The 6,000-nt window shown below is 39.0% G+C and overlaps 1 pseudogene; it reads right to left on the reverse strand.

Annotated features, from left to right (window-relative positions):
• The window catches only part of LOC134609486 (patched domain-containing protein 3-like), a 28,551-nt pseudogene extending 22,787 nt beyond the window's left edge, over positions 1 to 5,764 (reverse strand).
• Positions 5,765 to 6,000: the final 236 nt, after the last annotated feature.

Below are 6,000 nucleotides of genomic sequence, written 5' to 3' on the forward strand. Positions count from 1 at the left end.
GTGGTTCCCACTTTTCTGTTTCACTGTTTACTATTTTGGGTGTTAGTGAGGTACACCTGGGACCCCTTCAATTTAGCAGATTAATTATTTTGTTCTTAGTGTGTATACTATTGTTCTATCACTTTGGAAGTTTGACATCGCCTGTAGCAGAAAATCTGGGACTGTATGCAGGACCACTCTATCCAGATAAGACACAGTATAGTGCTCTTCCGGAGAAAAGGCTTGAATTTCAGAAACCCTTCTGCCTAAAGGGACTGCAAAAATAATGAGGCATTTAAGGGTAAGCGGTTGATTCGTAGTTTCTTGTAAAATTTCAAATGGTGGAAGAGTCAAAGTCTTTAAAACCAAAGGTAGATCCCAAGGTGGAGAAATGAATCTAATAGGAGGCTTCACTTTCTTGATGGCTGTAAGAAAACGGGTTACCATGCTATGCAATGCCCACCTAGTTCCAGTAAGGGCAGATAAGGCTGAAATCTGTAAATGTAAGGAACTTAGATGAGACATTTATCCAAATCTGTTTTAAAGAAGTTCAGAATATTGGAGACTATAGGAGAAAAACAAGAATCTTGTACTATTTAGCCATTCCAAAAATACAGTCCAGATGTGAAAATATGTAGAAGAGGTAGATTTTCAACAAGGTGTTAATTACTGACAGGAAGAAATCCTTAATAGCCAGGCTCCTCCATTTAGTTTCCACTCCGTCAAATGAAGGTTGTTTGGAGATATGCGTACTGTTGGCCATTGAATTAGAAGGTTCTGGATCTTTGGAAGTTTCTATGGGTGGAGCGATTGCCAGGGACTTGAGTAGTGGAAACCAAGGTCTGTGAGGCCAGAATGGGATTATCGCTATAACCTGAAGACGTTTCAGCTTGATTTTCTTTGAGGTTTTCCAGATGAGAGGAAATGGAGGAAAGACATAAGCTAGACTGAAAGACCACCTGTTGGACAGGGCATCTGTGACCAAAGACTTGGAATGGAAGGTTCAGGAGAAGAAAGTTGGAAGTTGAGAATTTGATGTAGTTATCATTGGATCCACCTCTGGAGTGCTCTAACATTATATATCGTTTGGAGGAAGATCTGAGGATTCAATTGCCATTTCGTTGGGATCTACATAATGACGACTGAGGAAACTGCCCTCAAATTTTCTTCGGTTGGAACATACACAGCTACCAGCCCCAATATCATCTTCTGGGCCCATAACATAATGGGTTCTAGCTCCAGAAGGATGGCTTTGCTTCAGATACCTCTTTGTTTGTTTATATAGGGCAGTCATGATTACTATATGACCCAGCACGTAGAATTGTGTTACACAGATGACTAATAGGTAACATATTACCGGGCCTTAGAATGGCCGGACTAATGTACCAAAGAATAGTCAGGGTGCTAGCTGAGGTTAGGGGACACAGATAGGGACACATCAATAAAGGAAAGCCAGAGGTCAGGGATACCAGAAATACAGGGAAGTCAAAATCAAAGTAAAAAAAAACAGAAGAAACTTGAATCAGGAATGCGCTCTCGGATAACCACTAGGGAAACCACGACAGGGCAATGAGGAAAGGTAATTCTAGGTTTTTATACCTGCTTTATCTTTCCGATTGGCCGGGATCGCTCTTTGACCCCAAAACGTGCGCGCGCGGTGCGTGTGTGACGTCATGTGCCCGCCAACGTTGTCATTCACGTGAGCGGACGTGGGGGTATAATTGGCCGTGGATCCGCAACGGCCGACGTCCATTAACATGTCGCAAGTGTTAGTCATGCAGACGCACGGCCGCTGATCGCAAGGTGAGGAAGAATATGTTACAGGCAGTCCGTTTGTCTATTCTAATCTTCACCCGTTTCCCCCTCAGAACTTTTTGAAAAGTAACTGCGCGTAGTTCCAAAAGGTTGTCCGGAAGGTGGGAGGCTTTTTGTTTCCATTTTCATAGTGTATTCCACTGTAGGCTCTGCCCACTTTGTATAAATAGGCTTATCTGCAAATTTAGGCCCTCTAGAAACTTACACAACAGATTTGTGCTAATGCACATGCTCAGGAGGGAATAAAGGACACCAGAATCTAAATTAAATAATTGCATTAAAATTTGAGCTTTAGGAAACACGAATAGCTATCGAATGCACATTCATTCGGACCCCAATATTCACTGTATTTGAATTATTCATGCCTATTACATTTGCATCTTTGAATTCAGAGAATCGAATTTGCCTTTGGAAACCGAATGCACAAAGGAGCAAGGTGAATTCTGCCAAACGGAAGTAGAAATCATAAAAGTTCGCCAAACAGGATGGCGAATTGGTGTGAAATGCGGCAGAACATAAAGCTGGAAGCAGGAAAGAGGTAATTAACTAGAATGTAATAATGATAAAATAAGGTCCCCCATATAAATTAAATATTGGAATGTATCTAGAATTAAAAAGAGTACATTTCTACATCGTTTTTAACATGAACCAAGCTAAATTTAAGAAAAAAAAATATTCTTCTAAATATCTTATAAATACACTCCAAAATGCTCCACATTTTATATCGCTACCCAAAGGATCATAGCAGAATTATGTTCCCAAATTGCTTAGGTATCACTTAAAACAATGCTACCCATAAGATCACAGCAAATATTTAATTTCCAATGCTGAATGTGTACTACTTAATGCACTGGATTTTACGGGGTTTCTGTAACTAAGGATATTCTTTCCCTCAGGAGCTGTTTCTTAAACGGGCTACATACTGGGGGCTTACAAGAGAGAAAAGCTTAACTCTCCTGGGTTTTGCTAAATAAAAATTAGCCGAGTTAAACTAAAATAAAAATGTATATAGGTAATGTTTTGAACTGATGCCTTCTCCACAACCAAGAGGACAGGAAAAAAGACTAGAGACTTAGAGAGGGTATGTCCTATTTATAATTTATTTCCTGTCCTAAATAGTCAAGTTGGGGGAGCTAACCCTAATGTTATGCTGCCACGGATTAGCCGGAAATATGAACATAAAATGTAAAATAAAAAATGCAACAAATGTTTCTAAAGTGATACAAAAATGTATGAAGTCCTCAAAAAAATCTAATCCTTTTTTTGGAACTAAATGCATTTTTAGGCAAACTAAAAGAATGAGGTAACCAGGAACACAGCATAAAACACTATTAATTTAGTTTTATAAATCCATACTAATTTAATAGTAAGCAAACTATCTTCTCACTAGAAGACAGCTTACTAAATCAGTTTGTATTTGATCACTTTTGTTGCATATTTTTCGGCGATGGTGATTTTTGTCGGTTACTTCTACTTAAATGTCATTTTAAAAAAAATTGTCAACAAACATTTACAATTCATTATGCGCCTCTATTAATTTGACATTACTATTTGTTAATTTGACATTACAGAAGTACATCATCAATGATCATTGTAAAATTTTAAATATTTACTCTAGCAAAGTTGTGCAAATATGTAATATAAATTTCAGATAATATAATTGTATGCATCACAAATATACAGATAATAAAAAAAATATTCCGTGCATGTGTGTACCATATTTATTTATTTTTTTTAAGGACAACTGTTACCTCAAAACTATGTTTTAATATAAAAATCATTCCACCAACTTCTGAAAAGAAATAGATTTTTTCTAAAAGAAGTATATGTAGAACAAAAAAAAAAAACCTAATTCCTACCTCTGTCTAGCATATATCTGTGCAGAAGGTGAAGCAGGGAAGACTATAGAGACTGTCGGTTTTCAAATACAGTCTCACCCAAGGTTCATGTATATGGCTAAATGATCCTGTGATATACCAAAGATAAGAATACATTTTTTATAATTTTTTTTACATATACTTCATTGAAAAAAATAAATCTATTTCCTTTAAAAACCTCAAGGATTATTTTATGAAAAACAGTATTTATGTGACAGTTGTTCCTTAAGATAATGGTGTTTCTAAATTCTTATTTCCAAAAATAACCTTACCTGCACATCTTTTAGATTTAATGCTTTTAGTTCATTAGGAATGGATGTGATGAAGTGGTCAATCCATAGCAAGCTGTTATCTCTGTCTTGATCACTGTCCTCTCTCAGCTAATAAACTAATCTCATTGCAATGGCTCTCTGTACAATGTGTTCTGGGCTCAGTGTTACTCCTCCAAGATACGTCCCCAGAAATGTCGTATTCTGGAACATTGGATAGGTCACGTTGATGGTCTCTATCTTGTTGGGGTTACCTTGTACTGCAGCTAACAGCGGGTTAGATGGGAGACATTGATCGCCAGACCTCTGCACACAGCTGGTGAAATTTGAAGTTAATATCATGTCCTGCCTCTGGCATTGTAATAGCCAAAGTTCTCACCTTCTCATCCAACATCAGGAGCTCCACAAATGTGTTTGCATTCATGATATTATTAGATAAGGTGACTGCAATCAAGGAGACAAAAGATCCCTCTGTATAAAGCCGCTGAGCTGAAAATTGGCCAGTGTCATTGACTGGAAAATGCCTTTTTATAAAATCTTGCTCTGATTTAGCAGGAGCCCTGATGGGTGTAAACTGATCTTCTATATTGCTAGTTTCTCTTTGTGGTAAAAAATAAAAAAACGGGGGCGGGGCCTGACAGCCAATATGGCCAGTCGCACATCCTAAGAGCTCCTGCTATAACTAGCATAAGTGAATCGAAACCGAGAGACAGGAACATGTTAGCAGCACAGGGTGACCGGGAACAAACAAGGAGCACCAAGCTAAACAAACCGGTACCTGTCCGGCACCAGTGCGACGCTGAGAAACCTCTACCGGTCATGCGGCCTAAATCAGAGCGAAGCCTGAGGCCTGGGGAAGGCGGCCGACCCCCCGGCACGGGACAAGCTTGCAAAAGAGAACCCGCTACAGCCCTACAGGTAAGAGAACCTCGATGGGGCACATACCCCACTACGCGAGCAAAGCCACTAGACAAGGCATCGGGTGAAAATCAACGGACTGATCCACACAGAGGCCCACGGCCTACGACCCTGTTCGAGACGCAGAGATCATTACCTCACGCAGACTCTCACTAAAAGGACTCTGTGCTTCTCCTAGTCATTTTCTTTGCAGATTACACCGGCTACTGCTGATTCCCCTGGCACTAAAGAGAGGAACATAGAAAAGTATCCCCTTTGCATTGCTCTCATGTGTAAGCTTACACATAACGTTACGACATACAAATGTGCATTGTCTTTTCCTATTGTTAGATGTACCAGTTCACTCTTTATTACTAAGCAAAATGTGCTAGCATGTCTATACAGTTTCTTCTTGTATCTTAGTAACTAGCATGTACAGCACCCACTAGGCAGCAACTCAGTTAGATTGCTACTAAATAGTCGCTCAACCTACTTGTTTGTTAATTGTTAAATGTACACGCACAAGTTACACCAGCATGTTTTATGTCAAGCACTCACATACTCATTCATGTCTATGTATTCCACACCAACCACGAATGCTACTGTACTCAAACCCAAACGTGAACCTAAACTACTGTTCTAGAGATCATATAACTATTATAAAAATGTGCCTGTATATCAAATGCCATAACATGCTATACCAATGTTCACCTATTCTACCGGACGTCGCTGTTGTGGCACACGCCGGCTGCTTTGTTCATTCTGTGCACAACCAAAATAAAGAATAAAAAAAAAAGCTCCTAGCCCAGCAGACATAACAAAAGGAATCAACAGAAACCACCAGGGGTATCTAGCAATGAGCTTCCCAAGTTGGTAGAACCCATGAGAGAGTGGTCTCTCAATACAGTCTGTGTGACAGCCAGCCATTCTCCATTCCACATTACCAGCTTCGTTATACAAGTAGACTGTTTTATTTTAGATTATGTGTCTTGAATTAAACAAGCAACTCAAGCGACATAAAGTTGACTGATTGGCGGCATATGAATTTATGACATGAAATAAAGATAAACAGACTTATAAAGTAGTTTATCGTCAAAGAAACTAACCAAAATAAATAATATGTCATCATGGCAGTGGCCAGAAAAACTTTGATTAACCTTTAC

The sequence above is a fragment of the Pelobates fuscus genome, chromosome 4, assembly GCF_036172605.1.
Source record: "Pelobates fuscus isolate aPelFus1 chromosome 4, aPelFus1.pri, whole genome shotgun sequence".
Lineage (NCBI taxonomy): Eukaryota > Metazoa > Chordata > Amphibia > Anura > Pelobatidae > Pelobates > Pelobates fuscus.